We start from the raw sequence: 17,601 nt of genomic DNA on the forward strand, positions 1-17,601 counted from the left end.
GTACCACATGCCAGAGCAGGCAGTGGGAATGGGAAGCAGAGGTGGTAGACCCTTGGACATGAGTTGGGAATTTCAAGGGACCAATTTCAGAAAAACAAAGTATACTGGTAACCAGTATACTGTTTTTATAAGATCTTTACTGAATTTACTGATTTCTGTGAATGATTCTAATTGACACAATGAAAATATTGCAGGAAATAAATAACTAAGCAATACAATTGCTTAAAATAAACAGAAGGCATAATCTTAATATTGAAATTCCTGAATGTGTTATGATTTAAAAAAAAAAAAAAAAAGCAAGTTCCTACTAGGTGGGATTTAAATATGAAATTGATAGAAAGGGTCTATTGCATCTCCAGGTGGGAAGCTAACTATTACCATCAAATAGGTAGATACCACCTTTTGTTATCTAATCTCTAATGTATCTAATCTCTCTATACAAATGTGGCAAGTGCATGTACTTAATTTATCAAACTATTTCTAGACATACTTAGTCATTCTGGGTCACTAGGCACAGCTACTACTTGCGTTCTTCTAACTACATGCTGAATGAGCTGCATAAAACAATCAGTATCTATCAGTAACTAATCAGTCACTATCAGTAATCCCAGGTAAAACAAACAAACCCATCTTTGTAGTAGAAGACCGGCCCAGTAACAAAGCATGTCCTTTAAAAGGCAGCGGCCCTTGCAGTCCCGTCAATATCAGGTGCACAGAAGTATCATTTACGTTTGTTGTGGCAACAGTTGCCATGTCCAACCCGGCACTTCCGGGAGTGGCACGGCAGGGGGTGATGCCTGCATTGCTTGTCCGTTCCCCTGCTGTGGTGCTAATTGTAGCATCTGCCCTTGGGCCCTGCTGGGATTGCATGGGGCACCGGACCACGCGCCCCTCCTGGCGTTTCCCGACTGCGGAGAGGGTAAGGGATTACCATTTTTATCATATTTAGAGTGACATTGATTGCTCCAATGATATCCTTTCTGGCACCGAGGACATCATTCATTCAGAGTCTTATCCCTTTCTCCCCTTCGTTTTGGGCAATCCTTTCTCATGTGTCCGTCCTGCCCACACGAAAAACATTTAATAGCAGCACGAGCCACGGTTAGTTGTTGAGCCAATGCTGTCGCTAACATCTCAAACCTGCGCTCTTCCGTTCCTACATGCTGACACGCTTTAATAAGTTCATTCAAAGTGGTGGCCTTGCCACGTATAGGGTCTAAAGACCTGCGGCATTCAGTGTTAGCATTTTCCACTGCTAATTGCATTAATAAAAGTTCAGCAGCTGCTGGAAGTTCAATCTGTCAAGAAATAGCTGTTTGCAAGCGGTCTATGAATTCTATGTAAGGCTCTTGCACTCCCTGGCGGATACTCGCAAATGACAGTTCTGTACGTTTACCATCAGGAACTCGTTTTAAAGCCCATAAGGCGAGCGTAGATGCTTGTTGGAAAGCTAATCTATTCATTTGAACTTGCGCTGCTGAAGTCGCGTATTGCCCTTCTCCCATCAAGTGATCATTCCCAATAGGATGCCCAGCTGTCAAATTTTCTAATGCTCGGGCAGCGACCAACTCACGATATTCTGTTAACCAGATGGAATATTGCCCTGCCGTTAACATCAACTTTAACACCATTTTCCAATCTGCAGGAACCATAACATACGACTCCGATATCACTTCCAGCAAACTAATAGTAAAGGAGGATTGTAAACCATTTTCCTTAACAGATTTTTGTAACTCTTTGATAACTTCATATGGCAGTGTCTCATAGTGAGGAAGCTGTTGGGGTCTATAGATGACTGACTGGCATAGCTTGAAGCATTTCAATATCACCCTCTTGCAAAGCCTTTTTTCTACACTCTTCCACAAACTCCCTTCTTGCCTTATTGTGAGAATCATTAGGAGGCACGTCTAGAGAAGGAGCATAAGGCGGCGGACGCGTAACGGAAGCACGACTAACAGTCATTCGTTTAGTATTTTGTAAGATCTGTTCCGCGATTGGTGCAGAAGCCACCATAGCTTTAACTGGAGTTAAAGGCGGGTACAAATCAGGCTCTTGATCAGAGTCAATAGGACCTGGATCGAAGGGATCCTCAGGTATCTGTGAGTCTAAGTCGTCGGCTGCTTCTACTGTAGCAGCTAACGGCAACTGCGGCTGCTGAGCTGAATCACAGACAGGCTCAGCGTCAGGGTCTGAACTAGCCAGAGCTGTATCCTCTAAAGTTAATAAATCAGCCGGTGGAGGCGGAAAATCTGAGTTAGCAAACACTTTATCGGTAGGGAGGAATGTTCTTAACGCCGTATATATGACACACCACGTTACGATATTATCGGGATTAACATCATGATCAATAATTAGTCGCACTTGCAAGCATTCTCCCACTTTCTGCCAGTCAGAAAGATCATAAGACCCATTGGGGGGATACCACGGACAATGATCCCGAATCCATACTAAAAGCTGTACAAGCTTAAGAGGCTGTAACTTTAATCCTTGTTCCTTAATGATTTTCATTAAAAGTGCTTTATGTATCTGCTGCGCTTTCATTGCAGACTGCCCCATTGTAATAATACCTTCCCTGGCCCCTCGCTGTGCTAACCTTATATCGTGCAGCGATGAGTATATAGGAGCTCCTTGGTGATCAATGTCTTCCGTCCGGCTCACGGGGGTACGCCACCGGTCCTTGATCACCATCGTGCTGAATCTTTAACCCTGTTCGGGCGCCATTTGTGGCATATGAAGAAATCACGGACTTGTAGGTCATGCAGTAAGCGAATCCAAATCCGACCTCCTTTATTGCTACACAGAGACACTTATATACACTAAGACACAAACCCACTCCCCTAGTAATGCCCAATCATGGACTTACAAAAATACTTTCTACCTTCTACTGAGCTTATCACAATAACAGTACTCTGCTAACAGGACAAGTTTCGGTTCCCAGGCTGTGTTCCGTTTTTGTCAGGATGAGCTTCAGGATGTGTAACTTATGCTTCTCATCCTCCCCTGCTCTCAAGGTCGCTACTGGCACACACTGTTGCTCCAGATGCACGTAAATCTTAGCTGTGTGAGTGAACTTTAACTGAACCCACAGGGTGCTAGCGTGCTGAGTACATTGGAGCACACAAAGTCTTACAGAGATGAGCCAGCAGCTCCTGAGATAATAGGAGCCAACAGGGAAACACCAGTGAAATACCCCAAAGCAATTAAGGTGTCTAAGAAGGTGACATGGCCAACAGCCCACCTGAAGTGCCTCTACACCAATGTATGCAGCATGGGCAACGAACAGGAGGAGTTGGAAGCCCCCATGCTGCTAGAAAGCTAAGACCTAGTTGCCATTACTGAAAATTGGTGGGACGAATCCCATGACTGGAGTGTGGCTATCAATGGCTACAGACTGTTCAGAAGGGACAGGCAAGGAAGGAGGGGCAGAGGTGTTGCCCTCTACATCAAGAAATGGATAGAGCGTGAAGAGCTCTCTCTGAAGAATAGCCAGGAGCAGGTTGAAAGACTATGGGTAAGGATTAGAGACTGAGGCAACAAAGGGAACCTTGTGGTTGGTGTCTACTACAGGCCAACTGATCAAGGGGAAACTATTGATGAAGCCTTCTTACTCCAGCTAAAGGAGGCATCGCGCTCACAGGCTCTCATCCTGCTCGGGGATTTCAACCACCCAGACATCTGCTGGAAAAGTAGCATGGCAAGCTGTAGGCAATCCAGGAGACTCCTGGAGTGCTTCGAGGATGACTTCTTAAGCCAGGTAATAGACAGCCCTACCAGAGGGGATGCGTTACTGGACCTGATGGTCCCCAACGCAAGTGAGCTCATCCGAGCTGTCAAGATTGGAGGCAGTCTGGGCTGCAGTGATCATGCACTGGTGGAGTTTGCAGTCCTGAGGGATATGGGACAGGTGAAGAGTAAAGCCAGGATCCTGAATTTCAGGAAAGCAAACTTCCAGTTCTTCAAGGAGTTACTCAATACAATCCCCTGGGAAACTGCCTTCAGGGACAAGGGAGAAGAACAGAGCCGGCAGATCTTTAAGGATGCTTTCCATAGAGTGCAAGAGCTCTCGATCCCCAGGGGTAAGAAATCAGGAAAGGAAGGCAAGAGACCAGCATGGCTGAGTCGAGACTTGCTGGTCAAACTAAAGGGCAAGAAGGAACTGCACAGGCAGTGGAAGCAGGGATAGGTATCCTGGGAAGAGTATAGGAACGCTGCCCGGTTGTGTAGGGATGGGGTCAGGAAGGCCAAGGCTCAACTGGAGCTGAACTTGGCAAGGGCCACAAAGAATAAGAAGAAGGGTTTCTATAGCTATGTCAACCAGAAAAGGAAGGTCAAAAAAAGCGGTACCCCCCAATGAACACAACTGACAAACTGCTAACAACGGATGAGGAGAAAGCTGAGGTACTCAACAACCTTTTTGCCTCAGTCTTCACTGGCAACCTCTCTTCCCACATCTCTCGAGTGGATGGACCGCAAGGCAGGGACTGGGGGAACAAAGTCCCTCCCACTGTAAGAGAAGATCAGGTTCGAGACCACCTGAGGAACCTGAACATACACAAGGAGCACCATCCCTGGAGGTATTCAAAAGACGGGTTGACATAGTGCTTAGTGACATGGTTTGTGATGTTTTTTTTTATCAGAGTTAGGTTGATGGTTGGACTAGATGATCTTAAAGGTCCCTTCCAACCTAGACAATTCTATGATTCTAAGTCTTTGGGACCTGACGAGATGCATCCCAGAGTCCTGAGGGAATTGGCTGATGTAGTTGCCAAGCCACTCTCCATGACATTTGAAAAGTCATGGCAGTCAGGTGAAGCCCCCAGTGACTGGAAAAGGGGAAACATTGCACCCATTTTATAATGGGTAGAAAGGAGGACCCTGGCAACTATTGACCTGTCAGCCTCACCTCTGTGCCTGGGAAGATCATGGAACAGATCCTCCTAGAAGCTATACTAAGGCACATGTAGAACAGGGAGGTGATTCAATATAGCCAGCATGGCTTCACCAAGGGCAAGTCCTGCCCAACCAACCTAGTGGCCTTCTGTGATGGAGTGACTACATCAGTGGACAAGGGAAGAGCTACAGATGTTGTTTATCTGGACTTCTGTAAGGCCTTTGACATGGTCTCCCACAACATCCTTCTCTCTAAATCGGAGAGATATAGATTTGATGGATGGACTGGTCAGTGGATAAGGAATTGGCTGGATGGTCTCATCCAGAGAGTAGCAGTCAACAGCTCAATGTCCATATGGAGATCAGTGACGAGTGGTGTGCCTCAGGGATCTGTATTGAGACCAGTACTGCTTAATATCTTCATCAATGATCTAGACAGTGGGATTGAGTGCACCCTCAGCAAATTTGCAGATGACACCAAGCTGAGTGGTGTGGTTGATACACCTGAGGGATGGAATGCCATCCAGAGGGACCTGGACATACTTAAGAAGTAGGCCCATGTGTACCTCATGAAGTTCAACAAGGCCAAGTGTAGGGTCCTGCACCTGGGTCAGGACAACTCCCAGTATCAATACAGGCTGGGGGATGAAGGGATTGAGAGCAGCCCTGTGGAGAAGGACTTGGGGTTACTGGTGGATGAAAAGCTGGACATGAGCTGGCAACGTGCTCTCGCAGCCCAGAAGGCGAACCACATCCTGGGCTTCATCAAAAGAAGTGTGACCAGCAGGTCGAGGTGATTCTTCCCCTCTACTCTGCTCTGGTGAGACCCCACCTGGAAAACTGCATCCAGGTCTCGATTCCCAGAAGACAAGTGTCCTGGCTTGAGGCAGAACATAACCAACCTTCTGTTCAGTAATTTTACTTCTTAGCTAAGCCTCTTCTAACTCTCTGAAATTAACAGCATATTGTGGAGAAAACTGTTTGTTCTCAGTGATAAGACCTGTTATAGATGTTTATAGTTAATACCAAGGAATGGTATGCAGAGAGAGGCCCTTGCTTATACTTATTACTATAACAACCAAGGTCAGCTAATTTTGTTATTTGCCCTGTTGGAGGGTTGGAAACGGAAAAGAGTAGAGGTGTCGTACCTGTGGGGAGGAGCGGACAGGACAGGTGACCCAAACCTGACCAACAGGGTATTCCATCGCATCTTCCCCATGCTCAGTGTAAAAGCTGAGGGATCAAAGGGTCAATCCTCTTTCTTCAATTGCCGATGTCCGAGGAGAACTCTGTCTGTTCTTTCAGCCTTTGATCCCAATCCGTGTGTTCCTGACTCCAGATCTGGAACCCAGTTCCCATCCATTGCTGAGTCTAGTCTGGGACTTCCCAGTGCCTGCCAGTGACATCATCCTGGGAGCTTGATACAGTTTTGTATATATTGTATCTATTTCATTATTTTCTTTTTATTTTATTATTACTATTTCATTAAAGTAGTTTAGTTCCTTCTAAACTCATAAATCTCTTTACATCTCCTCCTCCTCTCCTTGGAACAAGAGGTGGGGGAAGAGCATCTGTCTTCTCGTCATTGGCCAATTCGGCCTAAACCACAAGAAAGACATGGACCTATTGGAGCGGGTCCAGAGGAGGACCACAAAAATGATCAGAGGGATGGAACACCTTTCCTATGAGAAAGTTTGGGTTGTTCAGCCTGGAGAAGAGAAGGTTCCGGGGAGGCCTTATTGCAGCCTTTCAATACTTAAATGGGGCTTATAGGAAAGATGGGGACAGAATTTTTAATAGGGCCTGTAACAATACGACAAGGGGTAATGGTTTTAAACTAAAAGAGGGTGGATTCAGACTAGATATAAGGAATAAATATTCTATGATGAGGATGGTGAAACACTGGAACAGGTTGTCCAGAGAGGTGGTAAATGCTCCATCCCTGGAAACATTCAAGGTCAGGTTGGACAGGGCTCTGAGCAACCTGATCTAGCTGAAGATGTCCCTGCTCATTGCAGGGAGGTTGGACTAGATGACCTTTAAAGGTCCCTTCCAACCCAACCCATTCTATGAATCCAGGAATTTCTAGGAAAGCCAAGTATTTTTCATAAAATTTCTGAGTATTAATGAGAAGCTTATGAACCTTTAAGAAAATTAACAAGGTATAAAACATTTCCTTCCCATACATATGGAAAACCTTATTGATCTGCCACTAACTACCAATTCCAATCGTGGCTTAGCTGAATGAACAGAGAATACATTCATTACATCTGCTGACAACTGGAAGCTGTAAAAAGCTGCAGGCACTTTAGGGTCAAGAGAAAATTCAAAATACTCTGAACAAAATGGAGATACATTTTGAGAAAATGCAATGAAATTAATTACAAATGACAAAATCCAGTATTTAAGAATAATACATAACCACTAGACAAAGAATTGGCTGGGAAGCAACTCCGTAGTGGAGGTTCTGGAGTTTGAGGGGATTAGGACCTGAACACAAATCAATAATGCTAAACTGTAGAGAAAAAAGGGACTGTAATGAGACATGCAAACATTTTACCACTTTACTCAGTAGTGCCAAAAAAGTGGCTTCATATGAGACACTGAATGCACTGTGGGCAGTTGTCATGGGTGGAGCAATTAACTTTTAATGGGAATTATGGAGGGCTCACCCCGCTCCATGGTGTCGATTCCTCCCACCTGATAAGCTACTCAGCTGGTGATAGAATGGGGTGCATCTGTCAGGTCGGGTCCTAAATTTAAGAAAACTCCTGGACCCCAGTAGCCGCTGGCTTCATCCTGACTTAACATTATTCAGTTGCCACCACTTAAGCATACTCGCCAAGTATTCAGTTTCAGTTTCACAGGTATTTCTGTTTTATCTCTCTTGCAAATTTGTCAATTGCAAGGGATCTCAGGGGCTGGTTCTCGTAGTATGTCGCAGATTACCATCCTGAGGTCCCACAGTTATTTCTGTTTTAACAATGGGTCTGGCTTCATATTCAGGAGGATCTGTGGGGAACAAAGGAAAGTCGTATTCTGACTTGCTATCATCAGAATCACCCCAAATGTCTCCGTCCCAATCTTCAGAGGATACTATCAGTTTCCTAATCAGGGGGGCAGGGAGCCTGTATAAGCATCATTTTGAACTTTTCTCCCAATTTTTGCCTTTTCCCCTTTTCTTCCTCTATTTCCTTCTCTAGGTCCCGCTCTCTCCTATTTCTATTCTCTTTGTCTTAGTAAGCAGCTTCTAAACAGGTGTCTAACATCTTGCAGATAACCCTCTTACCTTTTCCATCCTTTGTGTGGGCCCTAATTGCTTTTAAGTGCTCTTCAACGACTTCCCAATTGTGCCAATTATCATGAGCCCATTCCCCTGAGAATCTGGGGCTTGGGTTCACTCCATGCCTCTGTAAATAATCAGTGATAACACCTGCCATCCTGCCGACTACACTAGGTTGTTGGGGGCATAGTGATTAATTTCACTTGTAAGAGAGAAGTAATGAAATATTTATTAATAGAAAACAGTGATTTAACAAAGTTGGCAGTGAATGTGACAGTGTTTTACGAGATCCAATAGCAAGGTACACTTGGTTATTTACTGCATAGAGGACAGGGTCAGACAAGCTGTCAGGGAGACCCTCCTGTTGAGTCACGAGGTTCAGAAAGGACCCCCTTGCTTTCTAAACTCCTTCTCAGAGAGGAGTCTACGTGCAGCTGGATCCAATCCTAGTCCCAGACTTGGTCAACAGTTTATGTCTAAAGGATTATATATGCACAATCAACCCTTTATATAACTTAGCTAAGATTTCAAAGTTTAGCATGCTCTTAGTCACTTACCAAGAATCTGTTGTGGCAAGGAATCTCTCAGCCTCGAGGAGTAACGTAACCTTAAGCAGGTGTCCCCACTCAAGGGGAGATCCTGGCATGCATCCCGCTGCCATACAGGAGAGCTCAAAGGGCTCTTGGGCTGTCCACTATTTATAGAGTAAGATAATTGACCTATAGTCATATTCTCATGGGAACAAAACATCTAGGTCCCCACTCCAGACAGTGTTTTGGCTATGTTGCCAGCCATCCCCCAAAGTCCAGGTGCAACTCATCACAACTCCCACTGATGGTTCTGGCTTGAGCAGGAGCTGGGGGGTAGGGGAAAGCACACCGCCACAGCAGTACACCTCAAGAAATGTGGACAATCAGAACAAGGCAGGGAAAAGCAAATAAATGATGATATGTCAGAAAACCTAAACCATAAAGGAAAACTGGAAAAATAAGAGGAGACAGGAGAAGATAATAAGCTTCAAATATAAAAGAAAGCTGTTGCAAGGGGAAAGGTCATAAACTGACTTCCGTGGCTGCTGGGAACAGGATAGGAAATATTGGGCTTAAATTATTGCAAGAATGTTTTTCTTGGATATTATGGAAATTTTTCTACTGCTAAGAATAAAGCATTGGAACAGATTGTATAGGGAGACTGTGGAATGTCTACCATAAAAGTAAGTCTGAAAAACTGTATTATTTTAGTTATATACTTAAAATCATCGAACACTGTCATGACACAGCATTTGCAAAGTTGGCAGTAATAAAAAACATTTGTCAATATACTGAATCCGCTAGAGTTCTATTTATAAAGAAATACTTTTCACTTCATTCATAAAGTTAAATAACTGACATAGGGAGGAGTTCTTTGCACAATATAATTAATGCCTTATTACAAAATTCAGATGTAGGATTACAATCCATTATAATACAACAATCCCCTTTTACATTGCAGCAAGTTTTATGAAATAATTTATGCTTTCAAATTTTGATCCACTACCCAAAATAAAGAAATAAATGCTGCATTTTGTTTCAAATGCTCTAAAATTATTCTTTAAACCCAACTTCTCAAATTTTACGTTTTTTCCATTGTGGTTTGTCTGTTTCATCATCTTCTGGTTCCGCTTCTGCAAAAGCTAGTTTTGGCTGTGTTCTAGGAAATATTAAAAAGATTAAAATAATGGTCAGGCTATAGTTCTTTATCAGAAACTTTATTAGACATGCACTAGACAGAAATGACATCCTTTCTATACTTAAAAAAAGAGCATCCTAGATTTGCCTGTTTTTCATTTTCAGCATAAACCTATCAAATAACCTTCTAAGAACTGAAGAAACTTGCAGCTCTCAGGCAAAGAACAAGCATAACAAAAATGCATCTTTTGCAAGTGTTATTTCCTCATCAGCTCACAGTCATTTTCTTTGTATTTCATAAATAAAATTTAGATAGAAGAGAGGAAAAAATCAATTTAACATAATGTTAGAAAAATAGTCACAGGTCTTCTTGTTCCATGATTGTAAAAAAGAAACCTCCATTTTGATACACTGTAGTATGACAGCAGCCACTAAGTGAAAACAGAACAGCTAAGCCAGGTTTCTGGCTTAGCCCATACATGAAAAAAACCACTTCTCCTCCAGAGACTTTATACAGCACTACCATAACATAAAAAAACTTATGATCTTCATATGAGAACACAGTGTATCCTACAGTCAAGCTTGATGGTATCTATTCCTCTGCTGTTTACATGTATTTTAAATAACACTGTTGTGGTTTAACCCCAGCCAGCAACTAAGCACCACACAGCCACTCACTCTCTCCCCTCAGTGGGATGAGGGAGAGAATCAGAAGAGTAAAAGTGAGAAAACTCATGAGTTGAGATAAAGACAGTTTAATAGGTAAAGCAAAAGCCTGGGGAAAAAACAGGAGGAAATGGAGCTCCGTCCCCAGTCAGAAAGATATGATATCATAGGAATAACTGAAACATGGTGGGACAACTCACACGACTGGAGGATCGTGATGGATGGCTATAGGCTGTTTCGTAAAGACAGGCAGAGAAGAAGAGGAGGCGGAGTCGCTCTCTGTGTTAAGGAGAACCTTGAATGCATAGAAGCCAACTATGTTGATTGTGGAAGCTCCATCGAATGCCTCTGGGTCAAGATCAGAGGGCTTGTCTCCAGGGGGGATCTTAGAGTAGGCATCTGCTACCAACCTCCAAACCAAGACAAAAAGGCCAACGAAACATTATTTGGGTCACCTAAGCAAGCTTCAAGTCAACAGAACCTGGTTCTTATGGGTGACTTCAAATACCCAGACCTTTGTTGGAAGAAGAATACAGCAGCTCACGTCATCTATCAAGTTCCTGGAATGCATAGAGGACTGCTTCCGCATACAAATGTCAGATGTGCCAACCAGGAACAAGGCACTGCTGGACTTGCTACTCACAAACCAAGAAAACCTGCTTTTTAATGTCTTAGTCAGTGGTAGCCTTGGCTGCAGTGATCACAATATTGTGGAGTTTGGAATCCTGCTAAGCACGCTGAAGGTTAGTACGAAGACAAAGGTTTTATATTTTAGAAGAGCAAACTTCAGCTCACTCTACAGCAGTAGCTGGGACACCTAGGGTGAGTCATATCCCTGACCATTTAAAAGACATAAGCATAGAAAACAGTGTTTTTGTTATAGCAATATCAACATTGATCATTTAATTTAAACACAAATTGTTCTGCTTAGTAACTGCACTGGAGATTCCTAGTGTAGTAGGAGTTTGCTACATGATTAATATTTATACAAAAAATATCAAAACAGGTTTAATACTTAAAAAAATTTTCATTTCTAAGTGCTAAATAATACACGTGGAAAGCAGTATTCTTTTTCCCCATCAAGTCTCTCAATTTTATTTATCCTTGACTTCAGGGGTTGATTTCAGTTTGTTAGGGATCTGCTTGGCAGATCCCATGGGAGATTTCCATGGAGGACAAAGGGGCCAAGGAGAGCTGGTAGATCTTTGAGGATAACCTCCTCAAAACACATTTCATCCTTTGTGCAGAAAGTCAAGGAAGTCTGGCAGAAGCCTAGTATGAATGCACAGGGCTCTCCTGACTGAGATAAACCACAAACAGGAAGAAAACAGACAGAAGAAGCAGGGACAGCCTTTGCTAAGAGGAACAGAGGCATCAAGTAAACATGTAGGAAAGGAGTTAGGAAAGCCAAAGCTCAGATGGAGTGGTGTGGTGGGTTGTCCCCGGCTAGATGCCAGTTGCCCACCAAAGCTGCTCTATCACTCCCCCTCCTCAGCTGGACAGGGGAGAGAAAATATAACAAAAGGCTCATGGGTCAAGATAAGGACAGGGAGATCACTCACCAATTACCATCACTGACAAAACAGACTCGATTTGGGGATAATTAATTTAATTTATTACCAATCAAATCAGAGGAGAATAATGAGAAATAAAAACTAAATCTTAAAACACCTTCCTCCCACTCCTTCCTTCTTCCCAGCCTTAACTTAACTCATGATTTTCTCTACCTCCTCCCCTTGAGCAGCGCAGGGGGACAGGGAATGGGGGTTGTGATCAGTTCATTACACATTGTCTCTGCTGCTCCTTCCTCCTCAGGGAGAGGACTCCTCACACTCTTCCCCTGCTCCAGCATAGGGTCCCTCCCATGGCAGACAGTCCTCCACAAACTTCTCCAACGTGAGTCCTTCCCATGGGCTGCAGTCCTTCATGAACTGCTCCAGCATGGGTCCCTACCATGGGCTGCAGTCCTTTACGAACAGACTGCTCCAGCATGGGGCCCCCACAGGGTCACAAGTCCTGCCAGGAAACCTGCTCCAGCGTGGGGCTCCTCTCTCTGCATAGGTCCACAGGTCCTGCCAGGAGCATGCTCCAGTGTGGGCTCTCCACAGGGTCACAGCCTCTTTCAGGCATCCATCTGCTCCAGGGTGGGGTCCTCCACAGGCTGCAGGTGGATATCTGCTCCACCATGGACCTCCATGGGCTGCAGGGAGACAACCTGCTTCACCATGGTCTTCATCACAGGCTGCAGGGGAATCTCTGCTCTGGTGCCTGGAGCACCTCCTCCCCCTCCTTCTTCACTGACCTTGGTGTCTGCAGAGTTGTTTCTCTCATATCCTCATTCCTCTCTCCCAGCTGTAGTTGTGCAGCAGTATTTTTCCCCCTTCTTAAATATGTTATCACAGAGGTGCTTCCACCATCGCTGATTGGCTCAGCCTTGGCCAGTGGCGAGTCTGTCTTGGAGCCAGCTGGCATTGACTCTATCAGACATAGGGGAATCTTCTGGCATCTTCTCACAGAAGCCACCCCTGTAGCCCCGCCTTGCTACCAAAACTTTGCCACGCAAACCCAATACAAGTTGAAAGTAGAAAGAAATGTAGAAGGCAACACTAAGGGCTTCTACAACTACAGTGATAACCAAAGGAATGCTGTGGAGGAAGAAGAAGCTGTGGATGTGGACCTGGGGAACAGCACTGATGACATCCTCGCACTGGAGGGCAGAAAACCATGGGAAGAGTAAACGGAGCAGCCAGTACACAGCTCCTGAGAGGGACAAGCAGGTGACATCCGCGTGCTGTCTTTGTGTATACCATATATGGAACATGTTGTGAAAACTATGATAAGGTAGTAGGACTGGGAAAGTACTGATGTGTTTTGTGAGACTAGGGAATGGAATAATACTCGCTGTGTGTTGAAAGATATATAAAGAGCTTTGTGATGCTAATAAACGTCTTCGCTTTACCCTCTGGCGGAGTCCGTGCCGTTGATTGCCACAGAATGCTAAGGAAAATATGCTCAATGGGGCAGGTAACCGACTACCTTAGGATATGGAAAAGGCCAAGGCACTCATTGCTTTTTTTGGCTTGGTTTTCCCTGAGAAGATCTCTGAGGACCTCTACACTACCAACAGAGTCTTTGGGAGGGAATGAGACATTACCAACAAAAAAGGAAGACAGAGACAGGGAGTACATAGCTCATTGGACATACTCAAATCCATGAGACCAGATGGGATTGGACCCAAAGGTACTGAGGAAGATGGCCAATGTCATTGCAAGGGCACTCTATCATCTTTGAGAGGTCATGGTCATCAGGGGAGGTTCTTGATGACTAGAAAAGGCAAACATATTCATCTTCATGAAGGGCAAAAGAAGGATTTGGGGAACTACAGGACAGTCTACCTAACCTCATTGCCTGGAAAGGCTATGGAACAAATCCTCATGGAAGGCATTTCCAGGCACACGAAGGACAAGAAGGTGATAGGGACCAGCCAGAATGGATTTAGCAAGGGCATACTGTGCCTGCCAACCTGACTGCTGGAAAAGGCAACCCAGAGAGGTTGTGGAATCTCCATCCTCGAGGATATTCAAACTTGGCTGGGGAAAGTCCCTGAGCAACCGGAGTCTAATTGGACCTGAGCAACCTGATCGAAGTGAACATGCTTTTAGCAGGAGGGAAAATTCACTTTCCCTATGGTACAGAAGAGAGCTATATCTGGGCCTGATTAGGCTCTCAGCGACAATGCTCAGTAATTCCTGCTGATCCTTTAGAGGGATATCTGAAGGCATTACAGTATCTCTGTACAGCTGTGTTAAAATAAACAGCTCACAAATAATGTAATTTTCAAACATTTACAACTGATGTCTCAAGTTCCTTTCCTGTAGTTCTTTATTTGAAATCTTCAATCTGTCCTTCCTTTCCTTTCACTCCACTGGAATGACTCTTGCCAAGGTCTCTAACAAGCTTTTTCCTGAAAATTCTCAAGGTCTTTTCTTTATCCTCATCCATTATGACTTTTCTGCTGCATTGATCACATCTTTTTTTGACACTTTATTCACATTGGGCTTCTGTGATAAGTCATCTTCTGATTCAGCATGTACTTCATGCATCGGTATCCTTTCAGCAGCATGTTTTTTCACCCATCCTTTTGCCACTTACTTTCTTCCCCCTCCTTTCTGTCTCAAATTATAGGAGAAACAGAAAGGTCAGGCTAATGATAACAAGCTTGAAAATAATTTCAAGTGATAAATAATGCAAATTACAATTTGGCTTCAAGAATAAATTTAACCTTTAACTCCAACAAAAAGGAAATATTTTTACATACCATGTATAAACTAAGCAAAATTCATGCCACAGGTATTTCTTAAAAGAAATATTAAAGTGAAAATACAATTAAAAAAAAAAAAAGCGTGAAATCAGTTATCTGATTTAGAATGACCTAATCACTATGAATCAGGACCAGACGAACTCTAACCTAGTCATCACAATCACAAATTTATGAAAACTCTGATCAACCAAAAAATGAGCGTTTCTTAGTCTTCTCAGTCTAAATTTATTTTATAACCATCACTGAAGAAAATTAAGTAACTATGGTTTCCTTAGACATTTTCTTAATAAGGAAAACAAAAAACTGTAAGTGAATAACCATCCATTAGATGACACAAAACCAAAAGCCTTGTCAAACGAGATACATGAAGTGGATACTTTTATACAATATTTAAGTGAAAAGTTACTACAAGAAATGTGAAAAACTGATAGTAGAAAAGTAATAAAAAGGATAAACACTATTGAAAAAACGGAAATATATTGTTTGTATGTTTTCTAGGTCTCAAGACTATGTAATTTTAAGTATGTATCTGAATATCACCTTTCTTAACTCTATATTATATCTTATGCTATAGCTAAAGGAGCCAATTTCCCTAGGTTTGTATATTGCTCATTATTATGAACTCCTGATTTTAACAAGGCCACCAGGGACGCTCTTACAATCCAATATTATGTGATAATTTTACATCAATTACTTGTACTTCGCATATTTTATTAAACATGCATCTGTAAGTGTGACGAAATGGGAAAAAGGACTTCACTGAGAGGTTCAAATTAACAATTTATTTGGACTTCACTCACAGGTCCAATACGTCACTATTGCGAGTTCTATGTGTACAATGGCAATTACACTATTGCAATTTAAAATCAATTCACGGAATACACTATTGCAACCACAAGCACGCTAGATATTAATAGCTTAAAAGAGTGCACAAATCACGATCTTAATAGCATGCCATATACCATACGTATGTTTCTTTATCACTTACCCCTTCTCTCAGGTAAGGTCGCTCAATCCCTGGGAAGTTACCCTGTACAGCGTCCTGGACAAGGTGGGGGATGAATCTCCTACAGGCCAGCTGTATCGTTGGAAGATTACCCCCATTTTCCTCCTCAAACCTTGCGGTTTATATTTCCTGATTCTGTGGGGGTGCAGGATTATGCCTGAGTGGATTACACTATCTGGGATATTTACCTCTGGTGGTGCAATGGCCGAGTCTCTGTTGCCAATTTTGTGATGTCTAGCACTCAAAGTCATGGGACTAGTGGTGGGATGGGACTCAGGGCATTTTATTTGTTAAGGGAGTTAAGGCTCCATTTGGTTTCGGTTCTTATTGTGATGCAATCTTGAGACAACCCCGGGCTGAGCCGTTTTTGCAGCTCCCCCCAAGTTATCTCTGCATAGACAAGGCAAGGCGGAGATGAAGCTGAGTTGGATGACAACCCCCTGCATCTCACCTATTGTGCTCTGAAACCGGTTTGGCTGGGTGCTCCCATACATTCCACCCCGTGACCTGAGTCACAGATCCACCACGGATATGTCATCATCACCCAATGTGTCTGTATAATTTTCATCTGAGTGTTTAAGTAGATCCAGGTATTCCCCAGTTTCCAGGTGGACCCTTACCTGAGAGATAGATTTTACAATAATTCTTTTGACACAACTAACGGCAATGCATACTACAATAATGCAAATTATGATAACAAACAATGTTTGCAACAAGTTAGTAATCCATCCAGTAAATACCCATCCTATTTTAGCGAAAATATTTCCCAACCAAGTGTCCTTCATTTGGTCCTGCAGCTCATGTGTCACTTCAGCTATCTTCTTCATCTTCTGGAGGTTTTCCCGGAGAGGTAGTGACACATTAGGAATTGTGACACAGCATTCTTCTTGTTCGTGGTTTGCCTTTAGGTATCCACACACTCCTTGTTCTTTGAGTAGTATCATGTCTAGCACGAGTCGGTTTTGAAGTGCAACTTTCGAAACAGCTTGCACTTGGGCATTGAGCAATTCAAAGTTGTCATTAGTAAGGTTTGCTAAAGTTTCTACTTGTGCAGTTAAATTGGACAACATAATTCTAGTTCTAAGGTGACCTATTCCTAATCCGAAGAATCCTTCCGCCCATACTGCTAATTTCTGGGATACAGTCCAACCAGTACCATCTGTACTTCATTTGGTACGGGGATGCCACAGTCCTTGAGAAATAAATTTTTCAGAGTAGTAAGAAGGACATAATGATGGTACTCCCAAAGTACATTGCAGACCAGGATGAATAGGGTTTAACATATCTGTAATAGTCCCATCTGAGCATATCCAAGTTAACTGGTGAGGAGCATATATAGGTGAGTCATCGCAATTGCCCATGGTTCGAGGGATCCGACAGGAGGATTTTTCTGAATATTTTAAGTCCTTATAGCTTATGCTGGTGTTACACCCCATTGCTGGAGGATATGGCTTTGTGTAATTTTGACACAAGCAGGCAACACTAATTAAATGCCGTAATGAAGGGATTAACCACACCCAACTGTTTTGTAGATTCCCACCAGTGGTACAATTGATAATATTTGTGCAATTCCACAGTGGGCTTTTTACACTGGGTTGTGTTGAGGTCTTTTGTTGAGACCTCCATGGATAGCAATCCTTCCTGTCATCTCTTTTCTCCTCATGGACGTGAGACCATAAACAATCAGCAGGTGGCCCCTGCATTACATTGAACCATGTACATGAATTACTGGGTGTTGAAGGAAACTCAAAGCACCACTGGGTGTTTA

At 43.3% G+C, this 17,601-nt stretch overlaps 1 pseudogene; it reads right to left on the reverse strand.

Annotated features, from left to right (window-relative positions):
* Positions 1–9,777: 9,777 nt before the first annotated feature.
* The window catches only part of LOC141476708 (WD repeat-containing protein 70-like), a 100,714-nt pseudogene continuing 92,890 nt past the window's right edge, over positions 9,778–17,601 (reverse strand).

Source organism: Numenius arquata, chromosome W, assembly GCF_964106895.1.
Source record: "Numenius arquata chromosome W, bNumArq3.hap1.1, whole genome shotgun sequence".
NCBI lineage: Eukaryota > Metazoa > Chordata > Aves > Charadriiformes > Scolopacidae > Numenius > Numenius arquata.